We start from the raw sequence: 22370 nt of genomic DNA on the forward strand, positions 1-22370 counted from the left end.
TCAGTAGACTGAAAGCAAAAGCTAAGGTCACAATAACATCTGTTATAGAACTCCAGTATGCTGGTAATAATGTAGTCTGTGTATGTTCTGAAGAATACCTACAAGCCACTCTAAACACCTTTGCAGAAGCATGAAAGGTGTGGCCTCTCACTGAACACTGAGAAAACCAAAGTGCTCTTTCAGCAGGCACCAGCGGATCCCTCTGCAATGCCAGAAATACATCTTAATGGTCTAATGTTAGAAAAATATTGACCATTGGCAGTCACCTCTCCACAAAAGTCAACAACAACCCTGAAATACCACACTGTCCAAGCTCTGTGAGTGCAGAATTTTTTAGAATGAAGCAGAGAGTATTTGAGGATCAGGACATTTGTAGGGATAGTAAGATGCATGTCCTCCTAACCCTGTTATACGCCTACGAAATGTGGACCACCTACAGATGTCACTACAGATGTCTACTTCTGGAATGATTCCATCATCATTGCCCCCAAGAAATCCTGCAAATCTCTTGGGAAGTCAGGTAGACAAATGTCAGTGTGCTGAAAGAAGCAAAGACCACCAGCACTGAAGCAATGATCCTCTGCCATCAACTCCACTGGACTGGCCACGTTGTCTGAATGCCTGATCACTATCTCCCAAAGCTGTTACTCTACTCTCAACTCACGAACTGAAAATGAAATGTTGGTGGACAAGAAAATTCAAAGATGGTCTTAAAGCCAACCTTAAAAACTGTAAAATAGACACTGTGAACCAGGAAGCCCTAGCCCTTGAGCATTCTAACTGGAGGTCAACTATTAAAAACAGTGCTATGGAATTTGAAGAGGCACAAATGGAGGGCTAAAAGGATAAACATGTTAAGAGAAATGTGTGTCAAGCCAAACCTGACCAGGACAGTCTTCCATCTGGAAACTGATGTCTTCACTGCAGAAGAACATGCGATCAAGAATATGTCTCCACAGTCACCTACAGACTCATCACCAAGACCATACACTTGGAAGGCAATCATATTCGGCCACGAGGGATCATCTAAGTAAGTAAGTAAGTATTATTGGACTCTGCCATTTCCTTTTCCCTGAGCCATCAGCTACTGGCCACAAGCATACATTTTCTTATGATGCTCTGGTATTCATTTTACTATATTAAAGGCAATCTGCAGTAGAAACCTATTTCCCTGATGTAGAAAATCATATCTACAGGTTTCAGTGTCTGTTCCCACAGCAGCAGGGCAATGTTCAATTCTATTAAGTGATGCTACATTTGCACAAATAGCTGTTGAAGTTCACAAAAAAATCTTTCTTATTTTCAAATAATTCAAACTAAAACAGAGCTCTTTATGTTGCTACACTGAAGTAAACAGTTTCACAGTCTCCTAAATTGAGATCCATCTGTGACCTTTCTTCCCAAATATTGGAAATAAAGGCTTCAAATGGCAAGGAATAAAATTGTTAAAAGGGTAAAGGGATAAAATGGTTAAGTGTTGTCCTGGTCCTTAATAGTCTAGAAATCAGAGGATAATGTTTTAAATGGGATAAAGACAAGCAAAATATAATACAGTCCCTATACGTATTTACCCAGATGTTCTGCAGACTTTAGGCCTCTTCTACATTGCTATATAAAACCCGGATTATCTGCTTTGAACTGGATTTTATGGCACTGTAGACTAAAATTATCCATTTCAATAATGTGGATTATCCGCTTTGATTATCTGGATTATATGGCTGTGTAGAAGGGGCCTTACGCTCAAGTAAGTGAGGATTAGACATGTAAAGAACACTCATAAATGTCATCTCTTGGCAAGAAATCTTGACATCACATGATACATTTTTTCACTTTGTGACACTACAAAAAAATCTTGAAAACATGCTTCTTTTGTACAAAGTAATGGTTGAAATGCTGCACCACAGGTGACAATGTGTAACTTTACATTGATAGAGCTATGTTTCTCACACAATATTCAGCCATGTTAGATAATTGTGATAATGCCCAGTGTGGTACTGGGCAAGATGTTGTACAGAGGTTCTTATTAAACAATTGGGCACAGTGAAATGTGGGACCATTTTTTTTTCCTGGCAAGATGCAGGGCATTTCTTACTTTTCACTTTACTCTGTCCTGGAATGCACATATTTTTCATGTGGAATAAGAAGATCTTCACTACCCAGGATTTTCTTCATCAAAATTTCCTGTCATTTTGAAAAACTATTCATTATCTACTTTTTGTCCCTATTACATCAAATTCTGGAGGACAGTGAAAGGAAGAAAAGTTTAAAAGAAAAAAAAAACTCACAGCCCATCATACTTCCCCTAAGATAGTCAGTTATGTGCACAATTTTGGACTTTGAAGTATTTTGGATTTTGGATTTCTGATAAGAGATTCTCAGACTGTATTAGTAATTTACTCCAAGTATGTAACTGCAAATGTTACTACCTTATTCTAGGTAGAAAAGGCCTACTCCTTATTCTAGGTAAGTGAAGCACTCCTTCAATTTAACACTCCCACTATTTTTGAACTCAACCAACATGTGCACTCCCTTTCCTTCAGATTTATTTGGCCACTGGGCCAAATCACAAGGCTCTATGGCATACTTTTGATGTGCATCAACTCCATCCCCATAAATGGTGATTTCAGCCATGATACTACATAACATCTAAAATGCCTATGGTAAGAACTACTGCAAAACAAAATTAGTACATGGAACAAATACATATAGCTAAATTATTTTTTTCCACTTTCATTTTTAACTAACACATCCAATGTGCCTTTTTGTAAAGCCTTGTCAAGTCCATTCCCACTAATTTGTTCAGTACTTTACAATTTTGGGAGTGCTTAAATAATTCAGCATTTGGTGCTTTCACTCACTTACTTTAGTTCTTTTTTGCTTCATTATTCATTAGTTCCAGTTATTATTTTCTTGTTTGCATGCTTTCAGCCAGTTAAAAGTGTTTTGTATTTTCTTCACAGCCAATCAGATGTGTACAAAGCCTAGGGGAACTTTCAGGATTCACTAAAGTAGAGGAACTGCTGCAGGCTGTTTTCTTCCAGCAAAGTTGATGAAAGAAGATGTGATTAGGAGTGAAGACTCATCTGCTTCATTACTAGAGTTTTCTTGGGAGATGAAATTATTAGGTTGCCATAGTGTTCTGATCATAAATAAGCAGTATGTTGCCTTGCTCAAATTCTGTAGACTATGAGGATTAAAAAAATTGTTTTAGCCACATTAAAGGACTCCAGAAACAGGGTTTTCTTAAGGCTGATGCCCTTAAAATGATGGAAAGGGGAGTTTCATAAGTTCTCCATTGCCAGCAATGGGCCAGCAATGGGCCAGATCTTCCTGGCTCTTCCGACTGCTGAACTGAAAAAGGAATCCCCCCCCCCCCCAATTCAGGAGGTTCCTGAAAAATGGATCGGGGTCACTGAAATCCAAACACCGTAAATGGCATAGGGATTAAATAAACTGCACACTCCTAATAACAACCCACATCTTGGCTCCCATACTAACATTTCACCCCGGGTGATTTTAAACTAGTTTCCATGTTGTTCATCCTTTTATTGCTTGAAGATGCCAGGATTTGGGGCTCTAGTCTCCAAATGCTTTTTAAAGACAATGTCGAAGAGATAAACAAACACTATAAAGGTTCAAAACATAAAATAGATGTGTATATTAGAGCATCTTGCAAAGGCCACAGAAATAGTCAGGCCTCTCTGAGTATAGAGCTATCTTCCTTCTATGTAAAAAGGATAAGCGAATACTATAAAGTTTCAAAACATAAGTTGTACTATGTAAATCAGAGCACCATATACATACAATATTACCTGAGAGTTAACAACAATAATGAAAATAATAAGTACAGTCAACTGTTATAATCCACAGTAGTATCTTCCAGACTGTAATAGTCTCCACTATTTAAACATCAATTGAATTTGGCAACCAAAATAATATAAACACATTCAACCTTTGCAAAATAATATTGGTTAATATATCTTTTAAGACTTCACAGGTATTGAAAAGCTTGTTCCAAAAAAAAAAAACCTTGACCAAAAGTTCTTTTGATTCTTTGAGATCCTGTGTTGATGACATCAAATGTATAGCATATCTCTTGAAATTACAGTCTATTGGAAGTAAGTTCAGTTTCTCAAGAGTAAGATCCCAAGTCTGGGGAACAAACTATGCATGAATGTTGATTCTGAGTAGTTGTCAAAAAGAGCCCCAGCTAGGAGAACACAATGCTGTTTCTAAGTAGCTGGCTGTAGATTGCAATAGTCCGGTTACTACTGGCTCCCGGGTTTACTCCAGTTTCGGTTGTCCTTCTTCTGGTAAGCGGCAATGGATAAGCAGCAAATAGTTTTCAATTTGTACATTGTTGGCTCTGCTCAATTTGTATATTGTTGGCTCTGCTTCAGCATATCTTTAAGAAATAAAAAAAAATGGTATTTTTAAAGACAGCCTCACATAGAATGTGGTACAGAAACCCAGTAAGCGAGACATGTGCAAATGAGTCCAGAGTACACCCCTGGAAACTTGGAAATCTGAGATTTCTTGGGGAATGTAACTCCATTACACATAGGTTGAATCCCTCCTATTCCTTGATCTGACTTTTAGGAGCAATCAACATGCTCGTGATTCTCCCCTCTCCCACGGTTAAATAATTGTATTCCTTGAACATATCTTGTTCCATCCATTACAGTTTCTTAGTTATTTCCTCCCTCCATTCTCTGTGAAATGCATATTTCTTATTGTTAGCAAGCTATGACCCAAAGATAATAAGAATGAAGTTCAAGCAACCTCTTCTTCCTCCTCCTTCTATTCCCTCCTGGTTAGGGAAATTACCCCTTGAATCAACATTCTTCCAAAAGCAGGAGAGAAACAAGCTACATTGCCAATGTCTGGCTCAGCAATGGCAGGGGAGAAGCAATATAGTCTTAAAATAAGTTGGAAGTCTGGCATGCAGAAGTCAACAAAAAAGAAACAAGTAGCAGAGAGAAGCTGCATTTACTCTTTCTTCCTTGGATGATATTACCCATTGACTCACAGGTGCTTCATGTTCCCTTTTTTGTAACTCAGTTGATGTTCACCCTTCTTCTTGTTTTCAAAAACAAAACAGTGTTTCCCCCCTTAAGCTCTCTTTTCTACAGCAGTATGGCAGGACTGTATATTCTCGCCCTACCTATTCAACTTGTGCACAGAACACATCATGCGGCATGTGGGGCTTGATGAACCCAAGGATGGAGTTAAAATTGCTGGAAGAAACATTAATAACCTTAGATATGCAGATGATGCCACTTTGATAGCTGAAAGTGAGGAGGAGCTGAGGATTCTTAGAACCAAGGTGAAAGCAGAACTTACAAAAGCTGGACTGCAGTTAAACATTTAAAAAAAAACCAAGATTATGGCAACCAGACTGATTGATAACTGGCAAATAGAGGGAGAAAACGTGGAGGACATGACAGACTTTGTATTTCTAGGTGCAAAGATTAGTGCAGATGCAGACTGCAGCTAGGAAATCAGAAGACGTTTACTTCTTGGGAGGAGAGAAATGACCAATCTCGATAAAATAGTGAAGAGTAGAGATGTCACACTGGCAATGAAGGTCCACATAGTTAAAGCAATGGTGATCCCCCTAGTAACCTATGAATGTGAGAGCTGGACCGTAAGGAAGGATGAGTGGAGGAAGATAGATGCTTTTGAACTGTGGTGTTGGAGGAAAATTCTGAGAGTGCCTTGGACCACAAGAAGATCCAACCAGTCTATACTCCAGGAAATAATGCCCAACTGCTCACTGGGGGAAGGATATTAGAGGCAAATATGAAGTATTTTGGCCACATAATGAGAAGCCAGAAAACGAAAAGAGAATGATGCTTGGGAAAATGGAAGGAAAAAGGAAGAGGGGCTGACCAAGGGCAAGATGGATGGTATCCTTGAAATGACTGGCTCGACCTTGAAGTAGCTTGGAGTGGCAACATCCAACAAAGAGCTCTGGCTTGGGCTGGTCCATGAGGTCACAAAGAGTCGGAAGTGACGGAACAAATAAATGACAATTCTCTTTTATATGCTAAAGTTATCTAGAGAGGTGTAACTAATCACTGACCAACAATCACTGGAAATAGAAATATGCTAATATAATACTTTAATTATTTAAATTTATTCTTTAATATTGTGATCATTCACACTATCTACATGTGTGAAAGAGGCTAAGCAAAACATTTCTGTATCTCTAAGAACTAAACCATAGAAGACTTAATTTTTTAACACAGCTCTTCCTTCTGCTATCTGTATTGTTAAGATACTTCCTGGTCAGGCAATAAAATTAGTTTTATAATTGTGGGAAAAATAATGTTAACTTCACTGAATAAAATTCCTTGTATATTACGGATAACAGTATAGGAGGAGACTTGATTCATGTGTGTGTTTACGTATTCTTTGCATATCAAGTACTCCATATTTTTTCATTGAAATTATTATGTGTCAATAGATGATCTGTTGCTATTAACTTAAGGGCATGTGCTTTCTAATGTACTATACAGTAAACGGTATTCTGAAATGTATTATGAAGCATACGGCATAATCTAATATTAAAAATGACTTATACTTAAAAGTCTATTCAAAAGATAAAATGTTCACAGAATGCTTAGATATGTTCTTATGTCAAACAATGTGAAGTTCACTTTTCATTCACTGAAAGGCAAACTCAGGGCTGCAATTGACTTTTCTTTCCCTTCACTATAAGCATGTAATCAATTCCAATTGAAATTGCTTTTGAAACTCTGTTATGCAAATACAGTCACTTAGCATTTACCAAATGAAAGTTGAAAATGCCTTTAGGTGACTATGACTATGTGGAGAACAGAAACCACAAGAAGAGGAAGAACAAATGTTTTGCTAAAAACAACTGCGTGGTATAAAGAAGGAGATGAAAATATTCTTAATTCATTATATGTGATGCTGAAACACTTGATATTTGCACCTTCTTTTCCCAAATCCAATTGTGGCATTCTGTGCTGTGAGCACATTTATGAAACAGGCACATATTTGAATTGTTTGTTATTTATTGGCAGTGGCTTAGCAGTCAGCTTTTGGCTAGTAAGGAAAAGTGCACATTCTGGAAATTTATGGTGCAGCACAAATTGAAAAATTATTATTTAATTATTTAATATAAGATTAAGGCCTAAAATCAGTAGATGTATGAATGTTTCTGAAAGTTGGGGGAATGATCTCTTGTTATATTGTGTCATTGTATAGAAATTTCAAGGAAATCGCTCTTATAGTTTTGTTTTGTTTTTTAAAGAAAATGTTGTTTGCAAAAACTATGAAAATTCCCCAAAATATGTAGTGAGTGAAAAATTCTGAAATTTGATGGGCTAACAGTGGTAAATGTTTTCTATAATTGTAGCAATAGCTCCAGTGAAGGAGAAAGGCACCCCTGAAGTTTCCCCATTTGCACAGTTAATAACAAAAAGTTACAAAAACGTAGTTAACTTGTTATAGTTATGATACATATCCCATCCAATTTCAGAAACACTTTAGAAACAATTTTCCCCACCTCCTAATTTTGTAATGAGTATTATTAGGCACAGGTCTAATAATTTCTGCAAAAAGTTTAGGATGTCAAGCACCAAGAGAAATTCTACAAAAATGTTCTTGTTGGATAGTACTATTCTTTCCAAGAGGAGAAATATGGTTTTTTTAAGGTATGTAGATGGATAATTGTGAATATAATTCTCATCCCTGGAGAGTTTCATTGTGAACATTTTCCCCAGTAAATTGTGCTCAGAGCACTGCAAAAACAAATGCATAATTACAAATATAAGATTTTAGCATAGTAACTTTATTAAAATTGACTTCAAATATTTCAAAAATGTAAGTAAAAATACCAGACATCAATAGGCCATTGACAGTAACAACAACATTGCAATATAATCAGAGATGTATATGTGTATTGAATTTAATGAATTTTATATAGATTCAGAACAGAATGATATAAATAGGTACATCTAGTCCAATCCCCTGAAAATGTTTATTAAACTGCAAAAATGTTGTTTTTGTGGAACATCCTGTAGTATATTTTGCTATTGTTTTTCATTGAATATTTCCTAAAGTCTCAACCAATTCAACATAGTTTGTGGTAGCCACAAAAAAGAGATTTCAGGGGTATAACAACTACTTTCAAAATTAGTACCACACATTTAAACAGGAAATAAGACTAGTCAACCAGGAGCAGATTTTTTTTTTTCAAATTTCATTACATGGTGTTATTGATGAAAGGTTGGGTTGACTATTTTCTCTTTAGGCTAGCTGATAGCTGTTGTGGCCCCAACAGTATATTGAAGATGATGTTACTTCCTAACCCTACTTGGGTTTGATTTATGGCTTTGTAGGAACTGAGATGGGAATGCGAAATTGTTCAATTTACAATTTTTCTTACATTTGGTTGGCTATTTTCAAGCTACAGATCAACATGGATACGTTTTTTACAATCTCCAATCTTTTAAACCTTAGTTTATTCTTTCTATGTCAGAATAGTGGATGTAAAGCAGTGGTTCTCAACCTGTGAGTCCCCAGGTGTTTTGGCCTACAACTTCCAGAAATCCCAGCCAGTTTACCAGCTTTTAGGATTTCTGGGAGTTGAAGGCCAAAACATCTGGGGATCCACAGATTGAGAACCAATGGTGTAAAGGGTTCTAAAAGGTTCCGGTTCAGCTTATTTATCCGAATGTGTCTCCCACTATGACCTACCACATAATTTAAGATCTTCAGGGAAGGCCCTGCTCTCGGTCCCGCCAGCCTCACAGGTGTGGCTGGTGGGGACAAGAGACAGGGCCTTCTCATTGGTGACTCCTCGGCTGTGGAACTCCCTCCCTAGTGACATCCAGCAGGCTCCATCCCTTTTGAGTTTTAGAAAGAAAGTGAAGACCTGGCTATGTGAGCAATCGTTCAAAGAATAAATTTTGTTGGCTTCGACTTGGTCTGGACTAAGGTTTATGTACAAGGTTTTTGTGGATGAATGGCTCAAGTATTTTTCAAGCATTTCCCCTACATTTTATCCCTTCATGTCTTTAATTAAGTTATATTTCACCTTTCTCCAGCATGAGACCCAACACAGTTTATGATTAAAATTAAAACAAAATGTAGCTAAAATAATATATAATACAAAAGTAAAAACAAATAAATAAACAAATCAAAACATAAAACCAGTAAAACACATTCAAAACATAGTAAAGTTAAAAATACAGCACACCCCATTAAAAGATCCTTCTGCTATCATCAATTAAAAGTTGAAGTTATTTTTAAATGTTATCTTTTTTTAGAAATACATTTTAATATGTGTATTTGTGGAATTTTTACAATGTGGATGTATTTTAATGATTCTATAACCCACCTCGAGCCATGAGCAGAGACATGAAAGAAATAAAATTATTATTATTATTAAATATAAGTATTTTATTTGCCTACCAGCCAAAAGACAACAGAGTGGAGGAAATTTCATGACCCATATATACATTTTTTCTTAATATATATACAGTAGAGTCTCACTTATCCAACACTCGCTTATACAACGTTCTGGATTATCCAACGTATTTTTGTAGTCAATGTTTTCAATACATCGTGATATTTTGGTGCTAAATTCATAAATACAGTAATTACTACAGAGCATTGCTGTGTATTGAACTACTTTTTCTGTCAAATTTGTTGTATAACATGATGTTTTGGTGCTTAATTTGTAAAATCATAGCCTAATTTGATGTTTAATAGGCTTTTCCTTAATCTCTCCTTATTATCCAACATATTTGCTTATCCAACATTCTGCCAGCCTGTTTACGTTGGATAAGCGAGACTCTACTGTATATTTAATTTCTTTCAAACCATTTTCATTAAACAATACCCCACATTGTATTTTTCTGTGCTTATTCTCATAAGAGATTTGCATGGATCTTTGCGGAAACAATTGTGTCATAAATTATTTGAATGAATCACAACGTTTACAGAAGAGCATGAACCAAGGGTTAATTGCTTCCTTATACATCTGTTATTCTTACTGAGCATTTGCTTTAAAAATGCATTTTAAACAAAAACTCTTTTTATTCTTCTTGATAAGTTGGAATAGACAAGCATTTTCCCAGCTATTTCTGCTGCTGTGTCCCAGGAACAAATAAAATGTCAATTTGATGGGTTAACATACTAGAATCCTATATAATGTTACCAAAAGCTGAAAATCGATGGCTTTTGTTCCATACCATCTACTGATACTATATAAAAAGAATCACATGCCACATTATAATAAAATCCAGGCAGTAAAACAGCTTGATTGACCTTCATCAATAGTCTCAGACCAGTTTGCTATGGCTCATGCTTTACTATATAGTTTCTTTTAGCTGAGATCAATAAGCATCAGGAGCAGCAGTGCAGGACAACAAAATGAATATTATTTTCTGTGCAAAGAGTTTTGGGAGAGAAAATATATCAAATGAATGAACTCTCTCTTCAGAAGCTCTTCAAAAGATAAATTGTAATTTAAATTTAAAGAAAACTAAAGTACATTTGGCTTGATTCATAGAGAAGGACATGTAGCAAAGTTCTCAATCAAGTTGTAGGCCTATTAGATCACTGGGGACTTCATAAGTTAACATTTATGTAAATTCCATTATTTCAATCAATCTAATTTAGATGAGAATACCAGTATCATAAAAATTATAGACTCAGATATTGCTTTGGGCGCTGTAGTCTTTCAATCTATCTTTCAACACATTATCAGTTTGTTAGGAACATCTCCTTTGTCAAGGGCAGGGTTTTTCATATGATGCAGTCTTGCAAAAGCAGTCTAATCTGTTGACTTTACTTTGGTTTCTTTTTTTCATCAACCGATACACCTCAAGGAGAGTTATTCACATTCAGATCTTCCCTGGTTGCCAACCTTCTAATGATGAATATCGCCATATTTAACTAGGCTGACATGTGGACAGCACAGAAGCAGTCTACCACCATTTATTTACTAGTTTGGTAGAACCTTCAATAGCTTGCACTCTTCTGGGACAGGCTTCAAGAGCACAAGTTCATCACTAAGCTATAATGAGAAAGCAAAATAGAAATTTGTGTAGGAATAAATAGAAAAAAGACTTTCTCAAATGTAATTGCAAATCTTACAGCACAGTCGTATCCATGTTTACTCAGAAGTGAATTAGAGCCAATGTGATGTTGTGGCTTGAAGTCTAGGATTCTGGGTGAACATGGTTCAAATTTCCCTTTAGCCACTAACCTCCACTGGATGACATTTGGCAAGTCATGTTCTTTTCATTCCAAGGGAAAGGCAATGGCAAACTTCCTCTAAATAAATCTTGCAAAGAGAAGTCAAGGATGGGGGGGGGGGCACCATATGTTGAAGTCAACTTGAAGCCACATGGCAACAACAAGAAGAAAGGGACTTATTATCAGAGCCCAAATCATATGAAGGTAAAAACACAAAAATGCTGTTCCCATTATCTTCCTTGCACAGAGAAAAAGCTTCTAGAAAGCACTGTGAATGTGCTTTCCTTCAAAAAAAAACCTACCAGAGTCTAATCAGAGAAGCCAGACCTTGTTTCCATCTCCTCCTTATCATAACACTATGGATTTGGCTTTTACTCTTTCTCTGCATAAAAGGAGCAATAACTGAAACATATCCACACACTGACATGCCTCATTCTCCCTCATCAATCACCAAACAATTTAAGGAGTTGCTATATCTGTCACATTGTAAGCTATAGATAAAGTGCCCTACTGGAAACTACCACAGTTGTTACTAGTTTGCAGCTCTGTAAAACAACAGAGATTAGATTACAGGCAAAAGACTGGGGCTTAGAAAAGGAACATGTGGCTGATATTTTTGACTGGAAGATCTCTCTTCCCATTTCCAACTTCTGAAACTTTGCAAAACAATTTTTTATACTTGTTTTGCAAAGTATTTCTCATGACGGGAGAAATGTGAATAGTGAACATTGTGTGTCTGTATCCTCTTGTTCTAATTATTATCTTTTTTGCATTTATTACTGAGCCTTTACACATCTAGATTTGAAGTGTAAAAGTTAAATTCCCCTTTAATGTCTATTTTGGTTCATCAGTGGGTATGCTGTGAATGTAGCTTAAGTGATAAGGGCCCTCCCAACAGAAAGGAAATGATAAGTTCACCACTCATGCAATTCTTACCACACAAGGCCCTTCCTACAACCTGGGCAAGATGGCACTGAGGACTACTGTAATGCACTCTATGTGGGGCTGCCCTTGAAGACGGTCCGGAAACTGCAGTTGGTACAACGGTCGATAGCTAGGTTACGAATGAGCTGCTTACAGGGAGCGGTCAACCCCCCTGTTCCAGCAGCTCCACTGGCTGCCAATAACTTTCTGGGTCAATTCAAGGTGCAGGTTATTACCTATAAAGCTCTAAACGGTTTGGGAGCTGCCTATCTTTGTGACCGCGTCATCCCCTATGAACCTACGCAATCTCTGAGATCTTCCGGGGAGGTCCTCCTTTCGCTTCCATCTTCCTCACAACTGTGTTTGGTGGGGACGAGAGAGAGGGCCTTCTCGGTTGTGGCCCCCCAACTCTGGAACTCCCTCCCCAGGGAGATTAGGTTGGCTCCCTCTTTATCCTCCTTCAGGAAACAACTGAAGACTTGGATGTTTCGGCTGGCCTTCGGTGCGACAGTCATTAACTAATCAGCCCCAGATGGTTTTAATAATTTATCCTGTATTTATTATGTCCTTACCATTTATGTGTTTTAAATGCAATTTTTTTATCCTTATATCATTGTTTTACTTGACTGGTTTTAACTGTTATAATATTCTTGTTTCATATTGTATTACTGTTTTTATCTTTTTATATTGTGATTTGTATTATGTTGTTGTTTATTTTGTGCTTATGTTGTTTGGGCCTCTGCCCCATGTAAGCCATCCCGGGTCCCCACGGGGAGATGGTGGTGGGGTATAAATAAAGTATTATTATTATTATTATTATTATTATTATTATTATTATTATTATTATTATTCATCTGCTGTGCCCAATGGCTAGGCCAGCATTACACACATAGAGTAATCCAACATGCCAAAAGGCAATGAAAAATTCAGACAAAAATCCTTCATTCTTGTTTGAAAAGAACAGTTGACCAATTTTACAGGAAGCAAAATGGATGCTGAAATGTCTTCAAGATGGTTTTCTTTTTCTTTTTTTGATATCTTAAACATTTGCCTCCATGGTAATTTAAGCCAGGTTCTCCAGCTATGCATGAAGGTCCATTTGGGACAAGAAAACATGATTTGTCAGCTAGGAAAGTCTCCTTGTGGAGAGAAAAGTGGGGTATAAAATAACAACAAACAACAACAACCTGAAAATCATTCAGTAGTTCATTCACTATAGTCTATTTATGCTTTTTCATTTCTTGCGTGAGCAGATCTAGCATAGCAACTGTTGCAATTTCACAGTATTTGTGCTGCATTTTAAGGAACTCATTAAAAATAAACAGTACATGGAAAGGCAATTACTATTAACAAACATCAGCAGAAAAACCACAAATAAAGAGCCATTAAAATGGAAAAAAATAATTGCCTCAATCTTTCATTCTGCCTTACTGTCTATAACACGTTCATATGGATTATTTAATTTAGTTAGTGACTGTTGTCAGTTTTGTTTCTCCTGCTAAAGGTTTAACCTCTCATATCTCTGATTATGTATAGGGATTGAAGGTTTCCAAATGTTTTCTTGCAAATCTGCCAACAAAACTGAGCCTTACTCCTCAAAATGGCAGCTCCATTCATCTTCCATTGGGCTTCAACATTATCAGAGAAGACCTATAAAGGACTTGGAGATTACAAGGGGGTTATTTATTTTTGAAGAAGAGAGGGCAGAGTGTTAAGCTCTCACTGCAAAATAGATTTGACATTAAAAACAAAGCTATCATGCTTGCCACTCTTTTCTACACCCACATGATCAAAATGAATTTCATTTCTCTGACTATGAAAAGCTGCATTGAGTATTTGTGCAATTTAAAACAGCTTGTTTTCACTCAGCCTTAAATGTCAAAAGTCAAGGGTGGCTTCTAATTAACCTTACTGAAAACCAAGAGGACTAAACCAGCAATGAGGAATTCTTGCAGAATTTGCTAAGAGCCAAAAGTGCTACTGACAATTTGGATATATGAATTGGACTTTAGTTGCAGGAGAAAGGGAAGAAAAATAAATTGCTAAATTGTTTGGAGGACATCCAGTAATCTTCCTTCACTGATACAAAAAGTTCTTTGAACCAACAGAAGCTTTTCTCAGATGATTATCCCAGTTCCCCCTTTTCCTCCACCTCCTGTCCACTTCCAAAAGGCTCCTATAATCTCTCTATTGGATTTAAGGAGAAGAAATTGCAGGAAAAAAGGGTGAAGTGGGGATAATGCTATTTTCTGATCTCCACTCATCATTTTCAAATACAGTCATTGGGTTATGACTCAATTAATAAAAAAACCCAAACTTATATATTATTCTAAAAGACATAAAAACACATGTGCAAAGATTATGTATTCATTAGGGAAACCAATGAAATGGTGATAGAAATATTCAAACACATGGTATATGGATTTCAGATCATGGATCATTACCTATAGATTATGAAACAAATAATGAACAGAAAAATAGGATATGGAAATATAACAATTTAATTATGGCTAGGAAAGAGGATAGAGAATATATAATAAAACAAATTCAATATTATAAGGATGTGTGAAATTTCAGAGGTGGTTTTGTATTTTGGAAGATTTTGGTAATTTGGAGTAATGAATTACTGAAATACGAACTAGCAAACCAGCCTCTTAATATTTCCCAAACAAAAGAGCCCTTCCAAAACTTTCAGAAAAAATTCAGAAAGATTTGTTGGTTCAGAGCATTTTTTTGATTTGATTTATCTCCTGTTCGTTTATTATAGCATTATTGTTTGTCACTTCTGCTGGAATCCGTCCTGAGTCCCCCCGGGGAGATAGGCTGGGTTACAAATACAGTATTATTATTATTATTATTAGTAGTAGTAGTAGTAGTAGTAGTATTTTACTTTACAATGTAATAAAATGGCCTTGGATGGAAGGGAAGGAGGGGGTCAAATGTGGCAGTTGCTAAGTTAGTGTCTCCCCCCCCCCCTCAGCAAAAGATGTGTGCTTGAGATTGTCTTTCCATAGCCCTTGAATTGGAGATCTTAGAAAGTTTTCTTTTTCTTTGTGTGAGGAGCGACTTGAGAAACTGCAAAGTAATTTAAAATTAAACTCCTCTTTCCCTAGCCATTGGATTGGGGTCTTAGAAAGTGATTTAAAATTACACTCCTCTTTCCCTAGGCCTAGCAGGAAGATGGAATTGCTATATTATTATTATTCATGAATTATTAGTTCATGGTTTATTATTAGACTGACCCCCAAAGGTCATTCATTCCCATCCCATTCTGCAAAGCAGGAAGATGGAATTACTTATATATTTTTATATCCATTATCATTTCTTATCATTATTTTAAAAATCAGTGGATGATCAAAATGTTCTGAAACTTGGCAGGCTTAAAGTGATAAATGTGGCCTATACATATGGCAGGTTTCATCCTGATAGTCATAAAGGTACTTTAATTTTTCAAGCCTCTGAGGCTGAGTGTGACTTGCCCAAGGTGATTAAATTGGAAAACTTCCTAAACATCATTGGATGACTGAAACATTCTGAGACTTGATTGATTCCCTGCTTATGTTGTCTCATCATGCAGAAATTCAAGGGGATGCCTCCTTTAGTTTTATTTTTAAAATTATTTGTAAAAACTGTAGTAATTTATTATTTATTTATTTATTTATTTACATCACTTTTACCCCGCCCTTCTCACCCGGAGGGACTCAGGGCAGCTTACAACAGTCGGCAATTATATTGCCCAAAATACATTCAATAAAACAGTAACAGAATCCATAAACAATAAAACAGTGCCACATTAATTAAAACTCTAATTGAAATCTGTTAAACCATGAATTATAAAATTTAAAATGCATGTATAGTTAAGTTCGTCTACTAACACCTTCGCGTACGCCTTGATTTCATAAAAATCAGTGAATAACCTAAACATTCTGAAACTTGGTAGGCTTACAGTTCTAATTGTGGCCCACAGGTATGGCAAGTTTCTTCCTGATAGCCATAAAATTTAGGGAAACGAACCTCAAAAGTTTCCCCATTGCAGCTAATGTAACAGATTTTACCAAAACAATAATGAAACTTCAGAATTTGGATTACAAATGGAAACAGCCCCCCCTCCAAATATCTCTGAATCTTCCCAAAACAGGGTGGGGGGAGCATCTGAATTTCAAAACAAAACCCAAAATGGATTTCTGCTATTTCACATGCCTAGAAAGTTTGGGCATTCTTTCAATGTGGAAAAGAGAAATTTTAGTCAAAAATGATTTTCAGAGACCTAATATAAATTTAATAAAAAGGCTGGCAAAATATTTGTAAAGGAAATAAAAACAAAGGGTAACAGTGATTAAAGCAGAAAGAAATAAGATTACACATAATTCAACTGAGATTTATAAAATATTTTGCAGACTACTGCCAGAAATTATATAAAGAAAACAAGAAAAGGGTGTATAGATGGAAAAGTAAATATAACTTTAACGGAGGTGGACAAACAATTACAAAATATCAAAATTTCAACACAGGAAATAAAAGAGATAATGAAAGGACTTAAAAGGGCCAAAGAGACGAGAAAAGATTGATTTACAGCTGAAATTTATAAAGAAATGGTACAAGTATTAGTCCCAAAATTGCAAAGCTTAAGTAATAGCATATTGGCGGGAGAAAAATCCCCTAAAACATAAAAGAAAGCAGAAATTATAGTACTGTTGAAACCACAAAAACACATTGGAGACAAACTGTTATAGACCAATTAGTTTAACAAATGAAGATGATAAAATATAGTAAATGTACTGGGTCACAGACAAAAGAAGAAATTGGCATCCCTAAAATTAGATAAATCGTGAATTTTTATGCAAAGTAAAATTTGGATAAGGGGATGCATTTTTAAAGGCAAATAAGGAAATTTATAGGGAATGTTTAGTTAAGAGTGAATAATGGAATTTCAGAGAAATTCCAAATACAAAGAGGAGTGGTTGCCCACTTTCATCATTACTATTTATATTAGGCATAGACATTTTAGTAATAGAATAAGGAACAGTACTAGAATAGAGAAGCATAAAACCCAAGAGTTGAATGAAAAGTAATGCCTCCACTCCTCAAACCTGAAACAAAGTAAGGCTTTCAGAAAACATTACTAGTCCACTGCACTCTACTAGCATAATACCAAATACTCTTACAAGTACCAAGGCTAGGGATTTATATTTTCACTCCAGTCAACACAGTCCTATGAGTTCTCTTGATGTGTCTATAATTGCTGTGCTGGTCATATCTTGTGGAGCATTTCCCAAGTACCCATATCATAGTTCAACAAAGCACCAGATTTAAGTGGACATTTTAAACTCAAACTCTATTGGCATCTAGGACAGACTGGCTGAAGCAATTGTGGCACGAGGCAGAAAATCACCAGGTAGTAGCAGCTCAGCTTTTGAAGGGGAGAAAATCTGCTTTAACAGAAATGAATAGAAGCTGGTTTTCCAAAGGAGTGGAATTCAAGTCAGTAGATTATTTCAAAGACCAGAGGGATATAAAAATTCAGATACACGCATCGGTCACTGGTAATAGCACATATAATCTAAAGAATGGTATATGTGTGTGGGATTCAACTATTCCATTGGTGAAATGTAATTATGTATTTTCACTGTCTTGGCTCTTTTGAGTTCTTTTTGTGTTTTCTTTCATATGGTAAAAGCAGAAGCAACTTCAAGGATTTTGAAATAGCTTTTCACTCTTGGGTGAAAGCCACAGAATGTAAGCTGGGCTTAATACACATTCTCTGCTGCAACCACAGTCGTCTTCTTTGTATATCCAGAAGGGCAAACAGAAGCACTGGTAGTCTTTAGTGTCAGAAGAACAGGAAGGGACTTCAGTTGAAAATGTAGATCTTCCTTATTTGTGCCAAAGGAATATGAATAATAGAAACTCTCTCCCCCACCTTACAATCTGTTTGTCACTCTTTCTCTCTTCCTTTCTCACACTCATATGGTAATACATGTGGAAGAATAGTTCTTGATTTGTTTTGTGGGAAAAGTTTTTTATGATTTCGGTGCCAAAACAACAGGCAGAGCATGATAGTTGCCTTTCAAAAAGAGGAAAGAAAAGAAATTGAAATGTTTCACGAACAACTGCAATGGAAAAAGGAAGAAACAAAACATATCATTTCAAATAATCTACATTAAAAGAATATGGGTGTGCGATAAAATGTGCAGGATTCTATTGCTGCATAGGTTTTGAAATACTAGTTCATTTCCTGCTTTTCATAATTGTGTTTGTTTTGCTATGGATTTTGATTATTTGCATTTGTTTCATTTTAGTATTCACATCCATCTTTTTTTTCTTTTGAAAATATGTATATCTAACTGTAGCAGAAGAAGAGCAACCACAAGTGTCTTCTCACGGTTTCCACCATTGGTTTTTCACAGACTGCCTTGTTAAAGCATCTTCCCAGACCATTTCAGAAAGCAAATTGTAGCTGGCCTTTCTGCCCTGAATGATGTGAAATCATGTTCCAAAATGTTCCATTTCTTTAAAAATGAATGAATACACTTAATCCCGTGGAATGCTGTGGATGTGGCCTACTTAGATTTCAGTAAGGCCTTCGACAAAGTCCCTCACAACCTTCTGGCAAACAAACTAGTAAAATATGGGCTAGACAAAACTACAGTTAGGTGGATCTGTAATTGGCTAAGCAAACGAACCCAAAGGGTGCTAACCAATGCGTCGTCTTCATCTTGAAAAGAAGTCACAAGTGGAGTGCCGCAGGGTTCCGTCCTGGGCCCGGTTCTGTTCAACATCTTTATTAATGACTTAGATGAAGGGTTAGAAGGCACGATCATCAAGTTTGCAGACAACACCAAACTGGGAGGGATAGCCAACACTCCAGAAGAAAGGAGCAGAATTCAAAACGATCTTGACAGACTAGAGAGATGGGCTGAAACTAACAAAATGAAGTTCAACAGGGACAAATGCAAGATACTTCACTTCGGCAGAAAAAATGGAATGCAAAGATACAGAATGGGGGACACCTGGCTAGACAGCAGTACATGTGAAAAAGATCTTGGAGTCCTTGTGGACAACAAGTTAAATATGAGCCAGCAATGTGATGCGGCTGCTAAGAAAGCCAATGGGATTCTGGCCTGCATCAATAGGGGTATAGCATCTAGATCCAGGGAAGTCATGCTCCCTCTCTATTCTGCCTTGGTGAGACCACACCTGGAATACTGTGTCCAATTTTGGGCACCACAGTTGAACGGAGATGTTGACAAGCTGGAAAGCGTCCAAAGGAGGGCAACTAAAATGATCAAAGGTCTGGAGAACAAGCCCTATGAGGAGAGGCTTAAAGAACTGGGCATGTTTAGCCTGCAGAAGAGAAGGCTGAGAGGAGACATGATAGCCATCTACAAATATGTGAGGGGAAGTCATAGGGAGGAGGGAGCAAGCTTGTTTTCTGCTGCCCTGCAGACTAGGACACGGAACAATGGCTTCAAACTGCAGGAAAGGAGATTCCACCTGAACATCAGGAAGAACTTCCTCACTGTGAGAGCTGTTCGACAGTGGAACTCTCTCCCCCGGGCTGTGGTGGAGGCTCCTTCTTTGGAGGCTTTTAAGCAGAGGCTGGATGGCCATATGTCGGGGGTGCTTTAAATGCGATTTCCTGCTTCTTGGCAGGGGGTTGGACTGGATGGCCCATGAGGTCTCTTCCAACTCTACTATTCTATGATTCTATGATTCTAATCCAAAGATAATGGTCAAAGAGAGAGAAAAAGCCATGGACGATATTGATATTGTTGCATGCAATAAAAGATCATTAAGAGAATCACAGAATGAACAAGATAATTATGACCCATATGACAGAGAAAAGGAAAAGTGGGAAAACACACTGATTGAAAGGCGGATTACAAATACAGAAGGATACCAGAAATGTCTGGATTTCCTTTCAGGTCTCCTAATCAATGAAGCACTGAAATTCAGACAACGACTTCTTGGTGAAATGTCTTCAGATCCAAGACTGACTCTTCTCAGGGATAACACTTTGAAACTGCTGAGCTTTAAGTGGTATAAGAGGGTTGAGACTATAAGAGGAGCCATGCTGTGTCAGAACAATGACCAAAAAATAGCCAATAATTCATGCAAAGAAAGCTCACAAGCAGGATATGAATGCAATAACACATTTCCATCCTACTACACTTGTGATTACCAGCAACTGTTACAATGCATCAGGAAGGGAAATATGTCCATCAGAACTATTAACCACTAGTCCATTCACTTTTATAGGTTTCAGCGACTCAATCCAAAATGAGAGGATGCTTTTAAGGTTGTGCTAGTGCCAAAAGTACGCAGGAAGATTCCAGAGGTTGCAATATACCATTTTTATGCATTGATAATCCATTTTTAGGCCCAGAGGTTCATGTTACTAAAGTCCATACTGTTCTCCCCCCCCCCCCCCCCATCAAAACATACTAGTCACCTCCTTTTCAAAAAAGAAAGGTCTGGGTAAATGGCAAATATCCCACTGAAAGTAAGCAAAAATACAGCAAAATGACCCACAGCAAATGCAGCAGTGTTTAGGTAGCATTTTTTTAAATCAAAATACATTTTTCTAAAGCCCCCATTCTTGGAGGGATACACTGTGATGTAAAATGGTCTTTGGTGCTCAAAAGCAACCTACAGGCTACATATTGGACTTAACTTTGGGCCTTCTGGGTCTATTTCCTGATTTCTATTTGGTTCTGGACCCATAGTTTCTAGCTCATATTAGTCTACTGCTGACAATGTAGGTCTAGCAATAGAGAAATGGGAGTGGGGGTGAGCATTAATTCAAGTACAGAGGTATATGATAGATATACCCAGAAGACTTCAATTTTGGAACATATGAGCTACATGTACATAGTAATAATCATTATCATTATCATCATCATCATCATCATCATCATCATCATCATCATCATTTTATTTCTTACCCGCCTCTCCTCACAGCTCGAAGATGGATTACAACATTGTTAAAACACACAATGAAAACACATAGTCATTTACAAACACTTTGTAAAATACACATATTAAAACATATTTACATACAATACATATTAAAATACAAAAACAAAACAAAAACATAAAATTGAAGTTTAAAATGTGTCCAAATTCAATTAAAATAATGTCTAACAGAGCACATAAAGACTTATTTATTTATTTACCATATTTATATCCTGCCCTTCTCAACCCTGAAGGGGACTCAAAGCAGCTTACACATAGGCAACTATTCAATGCCTTAAACAATGTACAATTAAAATAAACACATTAAACTTTTTAAAACATTTAAAACATTCATTATTAAAACCACACTATCCACAATCGTAGTCCAGGGCATTGCAGTATTCATTGCACATCATTCCATATCCATCTATTGCACTACAATTATTCTCTGAAGGCTTGATCCCAAAGCCGTGTTTTCACTCTCTTTCTGAAGGTCAGGAGGGAAGGGGCTGATCTAATATCTCAGGGAAGAGAATTCCACAGCTTTGACCTTATTTCTACAACACCTGCCGAAATTGGGTGCCACTGTCAAGCATGAGTGCTACTTGCTATCTTTTGGGGACCAGATACATCACTGAAAAATAAAAGGCTTCTCTCAGCGCTGTTGGTAGATATAGGCTTGAAGACTATCAAGAACTTGAGATCCACAACCAAGCTGTCCTTAAAACCCTTGCTAAGCACAATACTATGTACAATTCTGAGTGTTCCAATACAATACTCTTGATATGTATGAAGCAACACACTACAAAAGTCAATAGAGAAGTGTAATTTTATTATTTGTTACCAGAACATTTAATGTGGCAGGATAAGATAGGAAGCTTCTGGCATATCATAAAAAGCGTGCATATTCACTGTAGTTGTAGTAATGGCAGTTGAAGTGGTGGCAGTATAGTAATATTTTTTTTTCCTGTAAAGAGAGACGTTTGAGGGATTTTTCTCTTTAGATGTTAGAATAAATTTTCTTGCCTTTGATAAATATGTACCATAACTTTGGGAAGGAGTAGAACACTTGATACTCTGGCTTAGACTGCGAAATACCTTGGACCAGTACAGGCTTAGGCAAGTTATGAGGAAATCCATTGAAAAAGCATGAAAGCCTTCTCCCGATGAATGGTATTCATTATTATTATTATAATAGTTCAACATGCATTTTTTAAAAAAAGTTTTAAACATTAAAAATTATGTTATGTAAA

This window comes from Anolis carolinensis, chromosome 1 (genome assembly GCF_035594765.1).
Source record: "Anolis carolinensis isolate JA03-04 chromosome 1, rAnoCar3.1.pri, whole genome shotgun sequence".
Taxonomy (NCBI): Eukaryota; Metazoa; Chordata; class Lepidosauria; order Squamata; family Dactyloidae; genus Anolis; species Anolis carolinensis.